A 19,715-nucleotide genomic window follows, 5' to 3' on the forward strand; every position below is an offset into this window, starting at 1 on the left:
GGGCGCAGCAGCGCCCCCGCCGCGGGTTCGGATCCTATATAGGGATGGCCGGTTTGCTCACTGGCTGAGCGTGGTGCTGACAACACCAAGCCAAGGGTTGAGATCCCCTTACCGGTCATCTTAAAAAAAAAAAAAGTTGTGAAGATTTTATTCTGTTTTCTTCTTCTAGAAGTTTTATAGTTTGAGGTTTTACAGTTAGGTCTGTGAACCACCTTGAATCAATTTTGTGTGTATGGAGGGAGAAAGGGTTGAGGGTTTTTTAATTTCCCTGTGTGTATGTCCAGTTCCAACATCATTTGTTGAAAAGACTTTTCTTTCCCTATTTGATTGACTTTGTCGTCAGTACCTTCGTTAAGAATTGAGTATATACACACGTGTGAGCATGCACACACAGGTCTATCTCTGGATTCTATGTTCTGTTCTATTGATCTATTTATCTGTCCTTATTCCAATACCATGCTGTCTTGATTAGTATATATTTATAATAAATCTTGAATCTGGGTAGTATAACACCTCCAACTTTGTTTTTTCTTTGTCAAGATTTTTTTGTCTATTCTAAATCTTTTGCATTTCCATGTGAATTTTAGAATTGGCTTGCTAATTTCATTTTTAAAGCATAATAGGGTTTTGATTGGGATTGCATTGAATCTATGCATCAATTGAGAAACATGAACAGATATTTTTAAAATATTGAGTCTTCCGATCCATGAACATGGTATAGCTTTCTGTTTATTTAGGCTCTCTTTTATTTCTCTCAGCATTGTTTTACTGTTTTCATCATAGAGGTCTTGCACATCTTCTGTTAGATTTATTTCTGATTATTTGATGTAGCTTTTGATGCTATTACAAATGATTTTTTTCTTTTTTTTTCTAAATACAAGTAAATATATAGAAATACATTGCATTTTAAAATTTATTTTGTGTCTGCAAATTTGTTAAACTCTATTAGTTCTAGTAGTTTTTAAATAGATTCCATAAGGTTTTCTATATATTCAATCATGTCATCTGCAAATATGCAGTTTTACATCTTTTTTTCAAATATTTTTGTCTTTTTTTTTTTTCCTTATTGAACAGTGTGGAACATCTAATAAAATGTTTGACAGAAGTCATCAGAGCAGATATCCTTGCTTTGTTCCTGATCTTAGAGAAAAATGGTTCAGTGTTGATGCCCTTCATCATCAGGCTGAGGAAGTTGTCTTTCATTCTTATTTTGCTGAGAATTTGTATCACATAAATGGACACTGAATTTTGTCAGTTCCTTTTTCTGCATTAATTGAGATGATCATATGATCATGTGCTTTAGTGTGATCATTGGCTTTTTACGTCTTTCTTTTTTTCTAATATATACGTTTAGAGCAATAAACTTCTCTCTAAGCACTGCTTCAGTTGCATCCCACAAAATTTATGTCAGATTGTTGTCTTGTTCTGTTCAGACTGCTATAACAAAACACCATAAACTGAGTGGCTTATAAACAACAGAAATTTATTTCTCACTGTTTGGAGCCTGGGAAGTCCAAGGTCAGGGTGCTGGCAGATTTGGTGTCTGGTGAGAGCCTGCTTCTCAGTTAATAGACAGGTGTCTTTTTGCTGTAACCTCACATGGTGGAAGGAATGAGGGAGCTGTCTGGGACCTCTTTTATAAGGGCACAAATCCCATTCATGGGATGGCATTCATTCATTCATGAGGGTTCTACCCTTATGACCTAATTATTTCCCAAAAGCCTTACTTCCAAATACTATTACATTAGGGATTAGGTATTAACATATGAAGTTTGAGAGCACGTAAACATCCAGTCTGTAGTAGTTGTCATTATCATTTCAGTTTAATATATTTTCTGCTTTCTCTTGTGATTTCATCTTTGTCCTGTGGGTAATTTAGAGGTGGTTTCCATAATTTTCAAGTACTGGGGAATTTTCCATTTTGGTCACATGTGTCCTTTTGTCTTGATGAGAAGTTTCATTTTTATCTCTGATAATACTTTTTGTCTGGAAGTCTATCTGGCCTGATATTAATATAGCCATACCAGCTCCTTATGTAAACACTATGCTTTATATTGAAAGCATATAGTTATGTCATCATCATCTTTTTAAAAAAATTTTGCCAGATAGTCTTTGTATTTTAATTGAAGAGTTAAGTCCATTTATATTGAATGTGACTATTGATACAGTTGAGTTTAAGTATGCTATCTAGGTATTTCTGTTCTTTTTGTCCCATCTGTCCTTTGTTCCTCCATACCTCCTTTCTTGCCTTTTTTTAGGTGAATCATACATTTTTAGTATTTAATTTTATTCCCTCTATTGATTTTTTAAAGCTGTAACTCTTGCTAGGGTGTGCATGTGTGCATTGCTTTTCTTTTCTTTTTTCTCTTTTTTTAAAGTTATTGCTTTAGAGCTGTGTTGTTCAGTACAATAGTCACTAGCCACATGTGGCTATTTAAATTTTAAATAACTGAAATATGATGTCTTAGTTCATTTTGTGTTGCTATTACAGAATACCTGAGACTGGATAATTTATAAAATTTATGTATTTGGCTCTCAATTTTGGTGGCTAGAATGTCCAAGACTGGGCAGCTTCATCTGACAAGGGCCTCAGGCTGCTTCCACTCATGGCAGAAAGTGGAAGGGGAGCCAGTGTGTGCAAAGAGATTACATGGCAAGAGAGGAAGCAAGAGAGAGGAAGGGAAGATGCCAGTCTCTTTTTAACAACCAGTTCTCATGGGAACTAATAGAGTGAGAACTAACTCTCCCACCACCAAGGGAGGGCATTAATCTGTTCATGTGGGATTGTCCCCCATGACCCCAAAACCCCTCACTAGGTCCCACCTCCCAACACTGCCACATTGGGGATCAAATTTCAATATGAATTTTGGTGGGGGCAAATGATACTCAGACCATAGCATATGAGAAAATAAAAATATGTTCATGGCTCTGTATGGATAATGGATTGAAAGGATTCAAGACAAGAGAAAGAAAGATAAGTAACAGTTTAAGAGAAATGTTAGGATTGAGAGATACTGGGGAGGTGTTAAACATGAAAGTGGCTAACAAATGGAATGTCAGATGAAGGAGGGGAAGGGAGAAGGCCAAGGGACTCTTAAGATTTCTAGCTTGGGCAAGCAAATGAATGATGATGCCATTAATTGAGACAGGGAATATAGGAAGGGAGTCAAATTTTGGGGAAAATGAGGGGTTTAGTTTTAGAGACCCTAAGAGTAGGATGTTTGTTGGTATTTCAAGGTAGATTATCAGTAGTAGGAAGCTGGCTATATGGATCAAGAGTTTTGGAGTGCTACCTAGAGCAGAACATTTTCAGGTTTTTAATTTAAACATCAATGAAGTAAAAGGTATATAAAGTCACCATAGCATTACAGAGTAAGAATACAAAACTCTGGGGATCACCCACATTTAAGAGAAGAGACTCTAGACAGAGTTTCTAAATAGATGTCAATGAAGTAAAAGGTATATAAAGTCACCATAGCATTACAGAGTAAGAATACAAAACTCTGAGGATCACCCACATTTAAGAGAAGAGACTCTAGACAGAGTTTCTAAATAGATGGAAGGAAAACCGGGAGAGAATATGTTATGGAATAGAAGGGAATAGAGAGTTATAAATGAATTGTTAAATAATAGTGAAAGATTTTCTAAGCAGGTGTTGCTTAGATAATATTTGACAAATTTGGCTTAGACTCAGTTTTCTCAGAAGCAGCGAAGTGCTGTGAGAATTATTCACTGCTTTTATCCTTTAGGCTTCATTCATTCATTGCCTTTAATTTTTCATATTTATTTTATCCTGCTCTGTGCTAGGCACTATCCTAGGGGTGAGAGATATAGGAGTAAATAAAAAAGTTAGTTTATGTCATACTCTCTCTGTAAAAGAAAGACATGTAAACAAATAGAATACAACATGTAAGGGTCTATAAGTAGGAGGAGGTTTGTAGGAAGGGCTGCCGGAGGCTAGCAAAAGGAACACACAACTCTTCTGTGCCTTTTAGATACTATTCTTTCTGCACAGATTGCCCTTTTCCTGCTTTTTCACCCACATGAGTTTCTAAACTCAGATCAGTTGTCATTCTGGAAACTTTCTTTGACTTCCTTGTTTGCTTTATTTAGTGCTTTAAGAAAAAAACAATGCATGTCCAAAGCAGTCACTGGAAAATGAGAGGAATAGTGGAAGGAAGGAGGGAAGAAGGAGAATCAAAATTGAAAAAGTTATATATGTTCATAAGAAATTTAAACAATACAGAAAAATACAAGAAAGAAAACCATCAATCACACAGGATCCCACCACCTAGAAATAATCATTATTAACATTAGATTAACACCATCCACATGTCTCACTATAGGCTTATAAATATAAAAGGATAGATAGAAATAATTTCACATAATTAAGATCATATTATATATGCTATTTTAAATGTTGTAAAGTGCTTAATTTCACTTTAAAAAGATTAGTGTGTTAAAAAAAGGTGAACTTCACATAAAGGATTCTTCACAAGAAGTAGCAATTATTAAAAGATCCATCAAGGTTAACAAAAGAAATTACGTAAAACATTGAAGTTTTGGTGATTTTAAGAAGCTATAAATATCTATATGTTAAATCTTTCAAAGCTTAATGTGAGTCACTGTGAGAGATGAAGAAATTAGCACTTTCAACTTGTTTTCATCCTCCTTCTCCCTTCCCAACTGATGCCTAATTTTTCAGTTGGAATTATATTTGTCACTGTTTGTAGCATTTATATACCTTTGTATAATCTAATGCATATATCTGTCTATTCTTAGTTCCATATTTAAGTGGATTCAGTTCTCACCGTCATCTCTTACGTCGTGGTCTCTGGCTTCTCCATTAAAGTTCCTTAGTTTTATTCGTCTCTTGATTGGCTGGATTTCATCATCAAGTAGTTTTCTCAAGAAGGACCTAGGTAGTCCCTGAAGTCTTCTGTACCTAATCTGTCACCTTTATACTTGATGACAACTTGGCTGGGCTTAAACTCGTTGGGTTATGCTTTCTTTCCCTGAACTTGACATTTTTCTTCTGTCTCCTGGAATTGTGTTAAGCCAGTTGTTTTTCTTTACTACTAGTTTAAAAAAATATTTCATTTTTTTGCCTTATTGAATCAGAATTGCAGCTTTCAAAGAATATACTTGTGTTCTGTACATTTTCATCACTGCTCTTGAGAGAATTATTACTAGGAAGAACTACTGGAGCTATGAGACTGTGATGCGAACCAGGGTATTTCGGGAGCAGTAATCATAAGTCTTTGCTTTCCTTTCTAGAGATAATTGATGACCTTGCCAACCTGGTGGAGAACACAGATGAAAAACTTCGCACTGAAACCAGGCGGGTGAACCTGGTGGATAGAAAGTCAACCTCTTGTGGTAAGAGAGAGCTTTCGTTACTGCCTGACTCCTCTAATCGCTTACGGATTTACTCTGCTTTGAGTCTCCCATATTTGTCTAATTACTAGGGGGATTTGGTTGCTCTTCTAATATAAGCAGTGCCATTTGATGAAGCATTGAATTTGCTAAAAGATGCTTAAATCTTGTTAAAGTGAAATGAATTGTTTGGGGTTCAGAGAGCATATCATTCATCGTTAAATTTTTTTTTTTTTTTTAATTAAAAAAAAAAAGAAACCTTTCTGTGTGTTTCCAGAGATTAGTGGTTTGGTTAATTGTAAATTGTATTATGTTATGCAGGTTGTTGGTGGTAGATCTTGTGGCCTTTAAAGGCAATCTCTCTTGCCTTTTTTTTAAACCACAAGCTTAGTTGTTAAACATTGAGCTGCAGAGCAGTTAAGAGCCCAGTTTCTGAAGTCTGATCAAGTTCAAATGCTATATTTAGTGATGTTATTTTTATCAAGTCACTTTACCTCTTGATTCATCATATGTAAAATATGGACTCATTTGCCAAGAGAAGAATCATTTGGAGTACTTGCTTAAAATACTGATTCTCAGGCCCTCCCCTAGAGATTCTGATGGAATAGTTCTAGGGTTGAGTTCAAGAGTGTTCATTATTTAACAAGTATGACAAGCATTTCTGACACAGGTGCTTGTTAGCAGAAATTCTGATGCACATTTTTGTGAGGTTTAAGTTACGTGTGGCCTGTGCACAATGCCTTGCCCAAAGGTAAGTGATGATCGATGGTGGTGACGGTCGTAGTCATCACAGTGATTGTTACGTGGTGTTTCATCTCACAAAGGTGCACCAAGGTTAAATAGCTCATTTCTTTATTAAAAATAGAGATGCAACAGCAATAAAAAGAAACAAACCCGAAAAACAACTAGTGTTGGAAGCACACCTCAGCCTTTTTAGTAAGAAAAATATAATGATTCCCCTGATCTGCCCAGTTTTAGAGCCTTTGTGCAAGGATCCCCTGAGCTGTGCAACTTGAGAAGCATGACCTTACTTGCATAGGTTCGCTGGTGAAAAGAGAGGTCTCGGTTAACAGGGTGAGAGGGTCAGGCAGATGTGGGTTCTGGATACTTAGAGGAAGTGGAACCCCGTGGGGCCTACTTATGTCCCTTTATTACCACCCCCAGTAGTTCTCACCAATCAGATGCCAACCCACTCTCTGCTTCTGTTCCTATAGGCATGTGGTGCTTTGTGCTTCCTTCCAGAATCAAAGCCCCCTCAATTTTACTGTACCAACCTTCTCACGTAATTTCTAGAGCATAGTAATTAAGAGTGTGGGCTCTGTAGCCAAGACTTGCATCCACCCTCCACCACTCACCAGCTCTGTGACCTCAGGAGAGCCCAAACTTCCCTTTGCCTCAGCTTTCCTATTTTTGAAATGGGGATCCTATTGGTATATACCTCAGAAGATTGTTGTAAGGATTAAATGAGTTCTATATATACCCCTTAGAAAGGTCTTTGGTTGGCCGAGCCCGTGGCGCACTTGGGAGAGTGTGGTGCTGGGAGTGCAGCAGTGCTCCCGCCGCGGGTTGGGATCCTATATAGGGATGGCCGGTGTGCTCACTGGCTGAGCGCGGTGCAGCTGGTTTCAAAAAAGGACAAAAAAAAAAAAGAAAGGTGTTTGGTATATTGTATGCAGTGAGCAAGTATTAGCTACTATCATTGTATGTCTAAAGTAGGAAGAGTCTTCACAATTAATTGACAGCTCTCCTGAGGTCTTTTATTATGTTCCAAGCAGTCATGTTCCTAGTCATTTGGAATTAATATAGCTAGAGACATGTTGGTATGTTTTTTGTATTTGCAACATGGTGGCCCTCAGCACATATCATTCATGAAGTCGTAATGAACGCAGAATATTTCTTCTATTGTTGCCAATTTTTTTTGTTTGTTTGGTTTTGGTTTTTTTTGGCGGCTGACCTGTGCGGGGGTCCAAACCCTTGACTTTGGTGTTACAACACCACGCTCTAACCAAATGAGCTAAGCGGCCAGCCCACCAATTTTTTATTTTATGGTATTACCTAGTGTTTAGTATTTACACCCAGATGTGTTCATAAAATATTCTGAGCTGGACTCTTATGTGTTTAATTATTTTTTAAAAATAGGAGAAATTTAGAGACTCCCAGCATTACTAAAATACCTGTTTTTAAAACGTTTATCTGTATGTTAAAATAAGTTAACTATAGATTTATCTCATGCCCCATTTATATTTGATTATATGTGTACATATTGTGTGTAACAGAATTATATGCAATGGTTCAGAAAGGAGAAGTCCAGGCATACAGCAGTATTAAATAGATACTGAAAAAAGAAATTTGTTTATTGTTTTAATGGAAATACTTTAGAGAGAATTCTTTCTCTTATCCCTTCCATTTTTCCCTAATATTTACTTAACAGTTCCATCAGTACTGGAGATCAACAATCAAATAACTATGCTTACATCATTTCTAATGCCTGATACCTTTGAAGGAAAAGTTTTTGCATTTTTATTTTTTAAAGGGAAATTTGCAATTATATATGCATTTGACATACAGTGCTAGTTTTTGCATATTCAGTATGTAGTCTCTAAAGTTGTAGGAAGGTCAGATTTGCATTTAAGACACTCAGCAATTTCCTTCTAAGTCTTTTGACTGATCAGTATTAAGTCTGTGCACACAAAGCATATTGTGGAATTTACTGAGTAGCAGCCCTTGGCAAAATTAGCCTGACCTGCTTTTAAAAATGTTTTGTTGTGGTAAAATAAATATAACATAAAATTTACCATTTTAACTAGTTTATTTATTTCTAAAGATCAGCTTTATTGAGATATAATTTACATACAATAAAATGTACTCATTTTTAAGCTTACAGGTTGATGAGTTTTGACAACCATATTAACTATTTTTAAATGTACGTTTCAGTGGCATTAGGTACATTTCATTGTTGTGCAACCATCACTACCATCCATCTCCAGAACTTTTTTAACATCCCAAACTGAAAGTTATCCTAAGCAATAACTCCCCATTCCTCCCTCCCCCCACCCCTGGTAACCTCTTTTCTACTTTCCATCTCTATCAATTTGAGTATTCTAGGTACCTCATATAAGTATCTGGCTTATTTCACTTGACGTCTTCAAGTTTTATCCATGTTGTAGCATGTGACAGAATTTCATTTCACTTTAAGGCTCAGTAATATTCCATTGTACATACATGCCACATTTTGTTTACCCTTTATTGTCAGTGGATGCTTGGGTTGTTTCCACCTTTTGGCTATTGTGAATAATGCTGCCAGTGATTATTAGTGTACAGATATCTGTTCAAGTCCTGACGTTTTTTGTGCGTAGATCCAGAAGTTGAGTTGTTGAATAAAATGGTAATTCAATGTTTAGGTTTTTGAGGAACCGCCATAATACTAGCCTGACTTTGTTTTGCTTCCAGCCTCTAAACTCTTAGGTACTTTGCAGTATTTTCTTTTTTTCTGTGTTTTATTTTTTAATCTGGTAACACCTATTTGCAGGTAGAAGTCAAGGATTTCTGTAGCCTGAGAAGGGCAGATAAGTGGGATAGACATTAAAGCCCCGGGCCTACTTCAGTTAGGAAGTGTAATAGAAGACCCTTCTCACATTAAACTGAGACCCCCAAAGAGCTACACCCTCAGAGTAAAAGTGAATCAGGACTAAACTTGCCCTTGGGGATTGTGGAAAAGGCATCTTTGGCGCTGAGCAGAAGAGGAGAAAAAAAAAGAAAGGAAAAAAATGTGTATACAGTTCTTAGTGAGTTGTGTCACAGAAAGGCCTTCCTGTGAATTTGCACCCTGGGAATACATACTCAGGGTGGGCTGGGAAACCTCACACCTTGAATTTGGTTTGAGGCAGACTCACTTGTTATGGCTCCAGGTGCCTGGCAAAAACACAAGAAATACCTCTCTGAAGGAAAGCATATTCATCCTACATATCTAGGAATCAACCAGAAATAAATTTCTAAGGGCAATGAACAGCACACAGTCAAATATAACCTAGCATACATGGAAACAGCACTACAAGGGCAAGGACCAGCAATAGACCGTGGAAACCAACCTGCACGGACTTGCAATATAGGATTATCAGACCAATTTATTAGGATTATAAAACCAATTATGCTTTTTAAATTAAAAAAAAAAAACAAATGACAAGCTTGAAAGCATCTTGAGAGAATAGGAAACTATAAATAGCAACATGGAAAATGTGAAGAGACCGAATAGAACTTTTAGAAATAAAAAGTAACTGACATTCAAAATTCAATGGACATATTTGGTACCAGCAGAAGAGAAAATCAACTTGAGGACAATTCAGAAAGAAAATAAACCATATTCCCTTTCTGTAAATGTTAGCATTTAAAAGAGGCTACCCAAATGCCATGGAAGTTAAATTATGATCTTAAGAAGAAAGGCATTTGAGGGGCAGGGGATTGGTCTAAGAGCCTCAAGACAGCAAAGAGTTAATCACCTGCTCTTCTGAAATACAAGGCCAGGTTGATTATTTTATATTAAGCATATACACAAACATATAAGTACATGAAACTACAGGCAAGGTGTGTTTAAACTATTGGGGAGGGTGGGAATGGAGCAGTCCACTCAAGTGTAACTTGATTACCGTTCACATGGCGCTCTATTACTGTTTAACTCAGAGGACTTGAGTGAGGTGTGGATAGCAGCCGGCACATCATCAGTTTACCCAAAGAAGTGCAAAAATAGGTTATGAACCGTGAAATGTCCTTTTGTTTCCTACCCTCCACATATCTGCCATGATGGTCTGTTATATCAGTCATAAATGCTTGAGCAGTGAGGGAATTTCTAGTTATAAATACAGACTGAATTGTAAGGGGGCCACACAGGAGAAGGGCCTGATGATGAATTTGTTTGTTCAGTTGTTAACAAAGGATTCAAGTACCTCTTTGTAAACCTTTCACTCGGGAGCCTGGGCTTTAAAAATTTTACTGAGATCTTTGTGTGGTTTTTCCTCCCTTTTCTTTCCCCAGCTCCACCCCAATGATAGCATCAAGCAGAAAACAACATTGTGGTTTTTTTTTTCTAGCTCCTAAATGCAAATTAGACTGATATTTTCCTCTGGTACCTCTATGTATTTTCAGATCTGTTACTTGTATTAAGGACATTTACATAAAAGTGGGATCTTTGTAATTGCAGTTTAAATATTCAGTGTGCCTCGTCCTCATTAGAATTCAAAATAGAGCCTTGTCTGAGTCTGATGGAGGGAGTCAATTGTGAAAGCCCAGACTAAGAATTCTGAATGACTCGGGTTGAGGGACAGTCTTGCTTCTCAGCATATGGACTATTACGTAATGTTGTCTAAGCAAATTTATTGTGATTTTAACAGCGTTTCAGTGATGTGGTTAGAAAATCAGCCCAATTGACATTGCATTAATGCTCTTTCAACCTGGGACGATTGAATTTGTCATCAGAATGATGACAAAAAATGATCAGCTGATTTGTCTTCAGCTCATCAGAATGTTGTCATCTTATGGTGGCAGAGCAGGACAGTGGTTAAGAGTAGTACGGTACAGCATGGGTGTGGTGCCTGACAGACCTGGTCACAATTTGGACTCTGTCACTTACAGCCTGGGTGACTTGGAGAGCAGTTTTCCCTTTCTAAGTCTCAGTTTCCTTCTCTGTAGAATGAGGAGAGCCATTACCGTACCTGTGTTTATTCTGTGGACTAAATGAGAACAAGTCAGGTGGCATGGTGACTGGTACTACTGAGTCCTCTGTGAATGCCAGCTGTGTTAAAGTGTGCATTTAAATTGGTTGCTGAAAACCTCCTTGATAGACAAGGCTCAGAAGCTCTTTCTTTCGTTCGAAGCCAACATAGAAGGGCCTTTAAGGAAAACAGTGATGGCTTGAGTAAATTCTCTAGAGATATTTCGGAGCTATGAAGTTAGCATCCTCACTTGATTTGAAATGGAGCTGATCTTTTAAAAAATAAATTGAAATTTGGAATTTTGTGGCGGAGCCCATTACTGATGATGAAATGAGTAGATGCCACCTCCAGTGCATGTGCTGATGGTGCTGGTGTTGCCCTACCTTTGTATAGCCCTAAACGTGCTTTTCCTCATATTAGCTCTTTTGAACTTTATAAAATGTAGCTAGCTAAGAAAATTCTGAGTTGTCTCGTTTATTTAACAGACATTGGAGCTACTTTTGTCTCTCAAAGAATTGTTTTTAAAACCCTCCCACGGGGCTGGCTGGTTAGCTCAGAGTGCAGCCTTGTAACACCAAGGTTAGGGGTTCAGATCCCTGCCCTGGCCAGCCGATTAAAAAAACAAAACAAAACAAAAAATAGATAAGTAAAACCCCACCACAAACATAAGCAATTAATATGGAGCAAAGAAATAATTATGCAAGTTCTTTTATTTATCTTATTGTTAATGAGGAATGTTTCTTCTTGGCTATTGTTTTCTTATTTTTTTCTTCTTTCCCTTATCATTGTTTGTTGAGGTAAGCTAGTTAAATTTCTCAGCTCCCTTTTTCTTTACATACATGTTTGACTTTCTCTATATCCCCTGTACCATTCTTAACTCAGTCATGATGGAGAAATGTCCTGTCCTCCACCAGTGCATATGAAGGAGTTCAGGAAATGCCACCCCAATATATGATGCTTAAGAATGCTGATTACTTTGAACCGAGAGCTCTTGGGGAACAGCAGGTGCAGGCAGAGGCTTGCTATGAGCTCCCCTTATCTGCCTGAAGATGGATCTTCTGAAAGGAACTCAGTTGTCATGAATCTCCCCGCTCCCCACTGCCCCCCTTATCAACAAGGAGCCTTATCAACAAGGGAAGTTGACATTATGACCAGTCTATTACCTATTCTGCTGAGGGCTGAGACAACTCCTGCCAGACTTTTATCGGCATAACAAGACAACCTTTATTCGCCATACATTTCCTGCCCTCACCCTTCCATAACCTGTGTCACTGCTACCCCCGATTATGACCAGTCTATTACCTATTCTGCTGAGGGCTGAGACAACTCCTGCCAGACTTTTATCTGCATAACAAGACAACCTTTATTCGCCATACGTTTCCTGCCCTCACCCTTCCATAACCTGTGTCACTGCTACCCCCGGAAGCCCCAAGCCCCTATTCCTTTCTGTAGCTCAGGATGCTATATAAACTTCCATTATCTGACCATTCTTGGAGTCTCGTATTTTATGGGACTCTCATGTATACCTATGTAGTTAAATATGGTTTTTCTCCTGTTAATGTCATATGTCCATTTAATTTTATAGCCCAGCCAGGGAACCTAGAAGGATGGAAGGAAGCCATTTTTCCCACCCCTACACATGTCTGCCTTCAGTGCCATCTTGTCCTCAAGCTTTCCCACTCACTCATTCTCTTCTGTGCCAGCACAGTTACTGGACATCATCTGTGTGCCAGGTACTGGGCTAGGAACTGCAGCTAAAAGATAGGTAGGAATCAGAGGTGCAGGAGAGGGACACATGGTGTAGATCACTCATGACTGCAGCTAGTGCAGATAGAAAAGGATCTAAGTCAGTTTGGGGCTCCGAGGCTGTAACACAGGAGCAGAGGTCTGAAGAACAAGCGGAAGAAGCTGCTTCTGAGCCTGGTAAAGTGAAAAACCAAACCAAATCAAGCTGGGTGTACATACTATGATCCTATTTAAAGAAGGAAGGAAAAGAATGAGGGGGAGAGAGATCTATATAAGCAATGTTTGTTAGAGCCTGAAGAGAGGTGTGGAAGACCAGGAGACGTAGGCAGTGTTGGTGACTTTGGGGTGGGACATGGACAAGGTATGGAGCTGGGTGACAAGGATCATCAATGTGTTCTTTATATATCTTCAGAATATTTTACAGTGAGCCTGTGTTACTTTTGTAATTTATAAGTTAAGTAAAGGAAAAGTGCTTCCACACTTAATATTTTGGTACTTCTAGTCATTTTTATCTGCAAGTAGTATTTTTATAAGATTATGATAATACTGTATTTTTAAACCCTTCTTTTTTTTAATGTTTTGGTGTGGGTGTGAGGGTGTGTGTGTGTGAGAGAGAGAGATTTAGTCAAGTAAATATATCATCATTTACTTATATATTCCTCTTTAGGAGCCTTTTGTTTGTCTCCACATTTTGCTGTATAAATAATGCTGTATTATATGCATACAGCTTTTTTCCATATTTAAGATTTTGAGGGCCGGCCCAGTGGCGCACTGCTACAGTGCGCCGCTTGGGAAGCGCAGCGGTGCTCCCGCCGAGGGTTCGGATCCCACATACAGACCGGCTGCTCACTGGCTGAGCGAGGAGCGGGGGCAACACCGAGGGTTGAGATCCCGTGGCCGGTCCCGGTCCGGTAGGGGCGCAACACTGAGGGTTGCGATCCATTGCCGGTCACGAAAAAAGACAAAAAAGACAAAAAAAAAAAAAAAGATTTTGATTAGAATACTTCCAGGTGCCAGAATCAGAGACTGGTTCTGGCTGCATTATAACCATGGGGCCCTGATTGGAAGGTTATTTGAGGCCCAGAGAAGTGGCAGCTGGAGGGCTAGGGAACAGAGCAGCCGTCGCTGGACAAGAAGAGCCTGGTCTGGATGCTGAGGCAGGGGTTGCTGAGTGATGCCGCTGCTTCCAACCAGCTCTGTCCCTCTTGGTCAGAGGAGGGAATGCTGAACTGGCAGACTTGGCTGCCCGGGTGAGCAGAGGAAGAATGTGGCAACTTGGTCATCTGAGTGGGGAGTAATGTGCTGCCTTCTATGAGGGCAGCATGTGGTGGGAGCTCCATCAAATTGGAAACGGGACTTGGATCTGGACAGCCAGGAAAAAAGCAAAACAAACACGTTGTCCATTACAGTTGTGTTTCCCAGGTTGATTTATTTAGACCCAGGGTGTGAGCAGTGTTAAGCCTTTTGATATATATTGCCAAATTATTTTCCAGTAATGCATAGAAACCATCCCCCATCCCAAACTTAGTAGTGACAGATTCTTGCTAAAATCCAGTGCCTCTCATCAGTCCTCATTCTCCTTAAATAATTTCTGGTATTTGAGACGGTTCTCTCTGGCAAAAATAGCTCTTCTTCCTTGATTCCTGTGACCCAGCATTGTCCCAAGATTTATCCTACCACTCCAGTTGCTTAGTCCCTCCCTTCCTTTGTCCTGTTATCACTTATCGAATGTCAGGCACTGAGGATAACATGTCAAAGAAGTTCTGGTCCCCAGCCTCATCGGGCGCTCAGTCTAATGGGAAGGTGGTAACCTCAGGACAGCATGATAAAGGATTCAGTAGAGGTGCACAGAACACTGGGGGAACAACCTATTTGGGGCAACTTGAGCTCTTTTTAGAAAGTTGAATAGAAATGTAACACAGGCAAGAAGGAGAAAATAGCATTTCAAGCAGAGGGAAATACAGATTTGAAGAAGGCACTGACAACCCTGAGTTTCTCAAACGAGAACTAGGACTGTCTGGCAGAGATCAAGGATGCCTCCCCGGGAGGTGTAGAAAATGAAACCAGACAGGCCGGGACCAGATCATGGAGCAGCTATGGTGCTAATTTAGTTTTCCATTGTCTCTTTTGTTTTTTTCCTCTTCCATTCTCTATTGAGGACAATGCAGTCCTGCATGACTTAATGACAGGGATACATTCTGTTGTGCGAACATCACAGAGTGTGCTTATGCAAACCTAGGTGGTATAGCCTACTGTGCACCTAAGCTATATGGTATAGCCATTGTAATCTTATGGAAATAATTGTCAAATAATGCATAGAAACCACCCCTCACCCCAAACTTATTAGTGACAGATTCTTACTAAAACTCCAGTGGGACCACTGTCCAATACGCCGTCTATAGTTGAAACGTCATCATGTGGCACATGACTGTACTTAGGGCCCTGCTCTTTTTTTCCTCGACCCTTTTTCTTCAAGCCACTTCATCTTCTTTCTTGGATGCCTTCATGGGCAACTAACAGATCTGCATCTCAGACCCAGACTTCGCCCGAATCCCAAGGTCTTTGTCACCTGCCCAGCAGTTTCTCTTCGTGCCCGCAGCATCTTCCTAATGTATACTGACTCTTAGTGGACTCCTTATCTTTATCCCCAAATAAGCTTCCTCTTCCATGCTTCCTATTTTTTCAGGCTGAAAAATTCTTTCATCCCTTCATGTGCCTTCAGGGACCAGACAGGAGACCTTCATGAATGACGTGGGCAACTGTGATTATCTCCAGTGGCAAGCTACAGAGTAAACAACAGATTTCTACCAATTGGGAATGCAAGCGGAGAATTGCCAGATCATGTTTGTTTATTTTTTTTAAGAGAAGCCTAAAATCTGGATCTTTAAGTGAAATCTCCCAATATCTTAGAGTTGACAACAGGCTCACATTTTAAGAAATACTGTGTGGGCCAAATAAAACATGTTGCACTGAACTGCTTTGGGATCTCTCTTTCACATCCATCGAGTCAGCGTCTAGATGTGGGCCAAATAAAACATGTTGCACTGAACTGCTTTGGGATCTCTCTTTCACATCCATCGATCTCTCTTTCACATCCATCGAGTCAGCGTCTAGGCCTGTTTGTTCTAACTCTGAACTCTCTCTTCCCTCTTCCTTACTTTCTGCTCTACCCACCCTACTTCTGGTTCTTTGCCATATTTATGTAGCCATTAAAAATAATAGTGAAGTCTATTTATTGGTACAGAAAAATGTGTATGATTGGAACTTTGGTCATATTGATATAAACTGTGGCCCCATCTTAGGGTTTTAGTATATTAATGTAGCAAACGTCTACTCAGCTATCACTGTTACAAAGATAGATAAGATAGATCCCTCTCCTTAAGGTGCTTTTGCTTTTTAAACATGACTTTTTCAATCAATCTTAAACTATTTCTCCCCGCAGACGTATCTGGAATATTTTAGAAAAATGACTTTTCTCTATCAGAGATAATAGATACTAAGTAGTGAAACTGTGTAGTGAAGGATTCTTAGACCTGTAATCCAAGAGCATGCTGTGGCACTCCAATGAATCTATTGGTATTGCTTGATATTCATGTCAGGAGCTAAAACATGCAACTCACAGACCTGCCCTTCTCTTGGAACCCTTAAATACTCACTCCATCCTATGCCCAGTGGTTGCTCATGAAGTTTGTATAATGCACTTGATTAGTGTTTATGGTCAGAATGTCTTTTGTATATATGTGACCATACCGTTGTTGTATGCTTTGATTTTGAGTTCCTATTGTGGAAAAGCCTGTTTTTCTGCTAACAGCATTTATTTGGAGAGAAGGAATCAGAGCAGTAAGTTCAAATGTTGATGCTTCAGCTTGATTCAGGCAAAATAAAGCCTTTGAGAGAAGAACAAAATTGGAAAACCTTTATTTAATAGAAGGTGATTGATAGGGGCTGACAGCCTCAGAGCTATCACCATGACCACCTCAGAGACCCCCTCATGTCTTACAGTCTGTTAGAAGGCTGTGATTTTTGCTGTCATCAAGGGGTCGGAAATGATCACAAAGTAGAATCATTTTTTGATTATTGTTTTTGCTTGGTGTGGTTTGGAAAGGTGAGGTATGATTTCTAAGAGCAGTTTCTGTTCTTATTGAGTAATAATTACACTGATGGGCCTTGATGATATTATGTGTATGTGTTTGTGCATGTTTTCTGGTAACGTTTGTCACCAGTTGATTCATCTGCTTTCACCTGCCTTATAGGACCAGCAAATAGTGGCTGGGTTTAGAAAAATTGTCAGTAGTCCTGGGGCAGAGTATGTATTGCATACTCAAAGTATGTTTTACGAATATTACCTATTTATGGGATAAAGAGCACCCCAACAGCTGCTGAGTATACTTTGCTAACCTAGCCTAACCCTTCAGGAGTTCATCATAACACTCAAGTGCTTCTCATTCATATATTGATTTTCTCTTATATTGGTAAATTGAAATGAAATGAATTAGATTCTAGTTGTGACTGAAATTACCCAAGCTGGGTAAGGGGTGGGGAGTAGGGGGAGAGCAGGGTGGAATTACTTTACGTCTTTTTACACATATATTGATTTTCTCTTATATTGGTAAATTGAAATGAAATGAATTAGATTCTAGTTGTGATTGAAATTACCCAAGCTGGGTAAGGGGTGGGGAGTAGGGGGAGAGCAGGGTGGAATTACTTTACGTCTTTTGACGTGTGAAATCAATGGCTTAGAACCTCAAAGACCGTCCAGCCTATCCAGCTCTGTCATTTTCTTTCCATATCCCTTTGAAGAGAATTAAATACTCCCCTCTACCTTACACATACACATTCCAGTAAATCGGACATTTTTTTTACCTTCATTTTTTTTTTACAAGCATATATAATTTTTCTCATCATAACAAAACAAGAAAGATGGAGAAATTTTTTAATGGAAAATAAGGAAAAAGTTTGGTGGGTTTTTAAGTATGTGTTAGGATAGGCAAATAAGGGAATGGCATTAACTGAGAACTCTACTCCTGTGTTCTGTGTTCAGAAGTAGTTAGTAGGTACAGATTCTTTATGTTTTTCTTTCAGATTGGCATTATAGTGCTAGGGTTATTTTTAGTTACAGGTTTAAAAATGAGCTGATAGACATTTTTTATTTTTTGAAAAAATGCCCTAAAATTGAAGTTTGGGGCACAGATTTTCATGTCCCTCCTCCACTAAAAATGTAGCTATAAGATGAATTAAATGGAGGTGTGAGTGGTTTGTAGGGCTATTAAAGTCATAATTATTCACAAGTGGGTTATCTTCTTTATTTATTATCTAAGTGAAATTCAAATATCAGATTACCTTCCTGACTTTCTAGTGCTTGCCACTCTGGTTGTGGACGCCTCCTAGCCCTGGCCAGTTACTGGTATATGCTCAGAGAATGAGATACAGTTGTATTTTTAATATTATCTGTGATACGCAACATTGGGGCTTAGGAAAAACAATGACCATTGTTAAATGCAGTTGAATAGAAGGAAACAGAATTAAAGGAAAAGTTGTAATATTTTTAGAAATTATAATAATTAATGCTTGTCTGAATTAATTTTTAACTCTGTACAAAGCATCTCTGTTGGCCACATTTGTTGTTCTGTCCATGATTAAATCCCTACTCCGACCGCTGCACACCACAGAGCATCCTTCACTCATAGTGGTACGCATGTGAAAAGCAGCTCAATTGCAAAGCAATGCCTGCAGTCCAGAGGATCTGCCCTGGAGACTTATTTTTGGTCCTAATGAAGTAAATGCCTACTTCAAATTGCTCATGTTTGAATGAAGTTGCAGGGATTGGGTAGTTTAAGAGAATTTGTGATACTTAGAAAATAGATAATTCTCCTTTACCAAACCCCTTGGAAATGGTATTAGTTTTTAAATAACTTGACTCCAGATGTTACATTGATGAAGATTTTAATCAGCCCTAGGGATTCATTAATTGGCTCCAATAGAACCTGACCAATTACTGGGTATTTGTTTTTTGGCTCACCTTTCCTTTCTATTTCAGAGCCAGGCAATAATGAGAATTTTTAGTCATTGAACCATTGTTAAATTCCTTAGAATAACTGATTTGGGGTTCATTTTGAAATCACTGTTGGCTTTCTCTGCCCCTGAGTCTGAACACTAAAGTCAATTTCTTCAGTTTAGCAGCAAATTGATCTTTGGATTGCACTTGGGGTATGAGCTGTCTGTGACATGGGCCTCTTCCCAGGGCAGGCACCATGGTCTCTTGTCATATCTTACTTTCTGCTGCTCTGGAGCTGATGGCTGAGTGCTGGGTGCTCAGTTATTACTCAGTTGGGCATGTGTCTCAGTTGTCCTTGAGAGAGGCATGTGTCTACTGAATAGCCTCCAAATGTTCTTTGACACTTTGATTTGTACTCAAAAGAGCCCTTGTCTCTCTTTTGGCCCTTAAAGTGGTCATTCCTTTCAAAATGACTTTTGGATTTCTACAGTCTTATTTTTAAAAATAACAAATAATGTCTTTTTTCTTGGGGATATGGCATCTATGATTTTTCATTATTTTGTTGACATTTGTCTAGTATATCTTTTTACCTGGAAGAAAAACTGAACATGGTCATTTTTTTAAATGAATAAATATGGTGGCCATGATGACACAACAATGTGAATGTACTTAATGCTGCTGAACTGAACACTTAAAAATGGCTAAGATGGTAAATTTTATGTTACATGTATTTTATCCAATAAAAAAGTTTTTAATTTAAGAAATGAATAAATAGCTGGTGTTTACCACTCCATTAAATTACAATAAAGTTTGGGGCCGGCCCGGTGGCGCACTGCTACAGTGCGCCGCTTGAGAGCGCGGTGGCGCTCCCGCTGAGGGTTCGGATCCCACAT

General features: G+C 38.7%; 1 long non-coding RNA gene across 1 annotated transcript in view; it reads left to right on the forward strand.

Moving 5' to 3' along the window:
- Positions 1–19,715, forward strand: part of LOC103584419 — a 213,430-nt gene that overhangs the window by 84,472 nt on the left and 109,243 nt on the right. The window contains exon 2 of the long non-coding RNA XR_549972.1: positions 5,278–5,379. This is a non-coding gene — a long non-coding RNA (uncharacterized LOC103584419). The remainder of the gene's footprint in view (positions 1–5,277; positions 5,380–19,715) is intronic.

The sequence above is a fragment of the Galeopterus variegatus genome, unplaced genomic scaffold (genome assembly GCF_000696425.1).
Source record: "Galeopterus variegatus unplaced genomic scaffold, G_variegatus-3.0.2 Scaffold199, whole genome shotgun sequence".
NCBI lineage: Eukaryota > Metazoa > Chordata > Mammalia > Dermoptera > Cynocephalidae > Galeopterus > Galeopterus variegatus.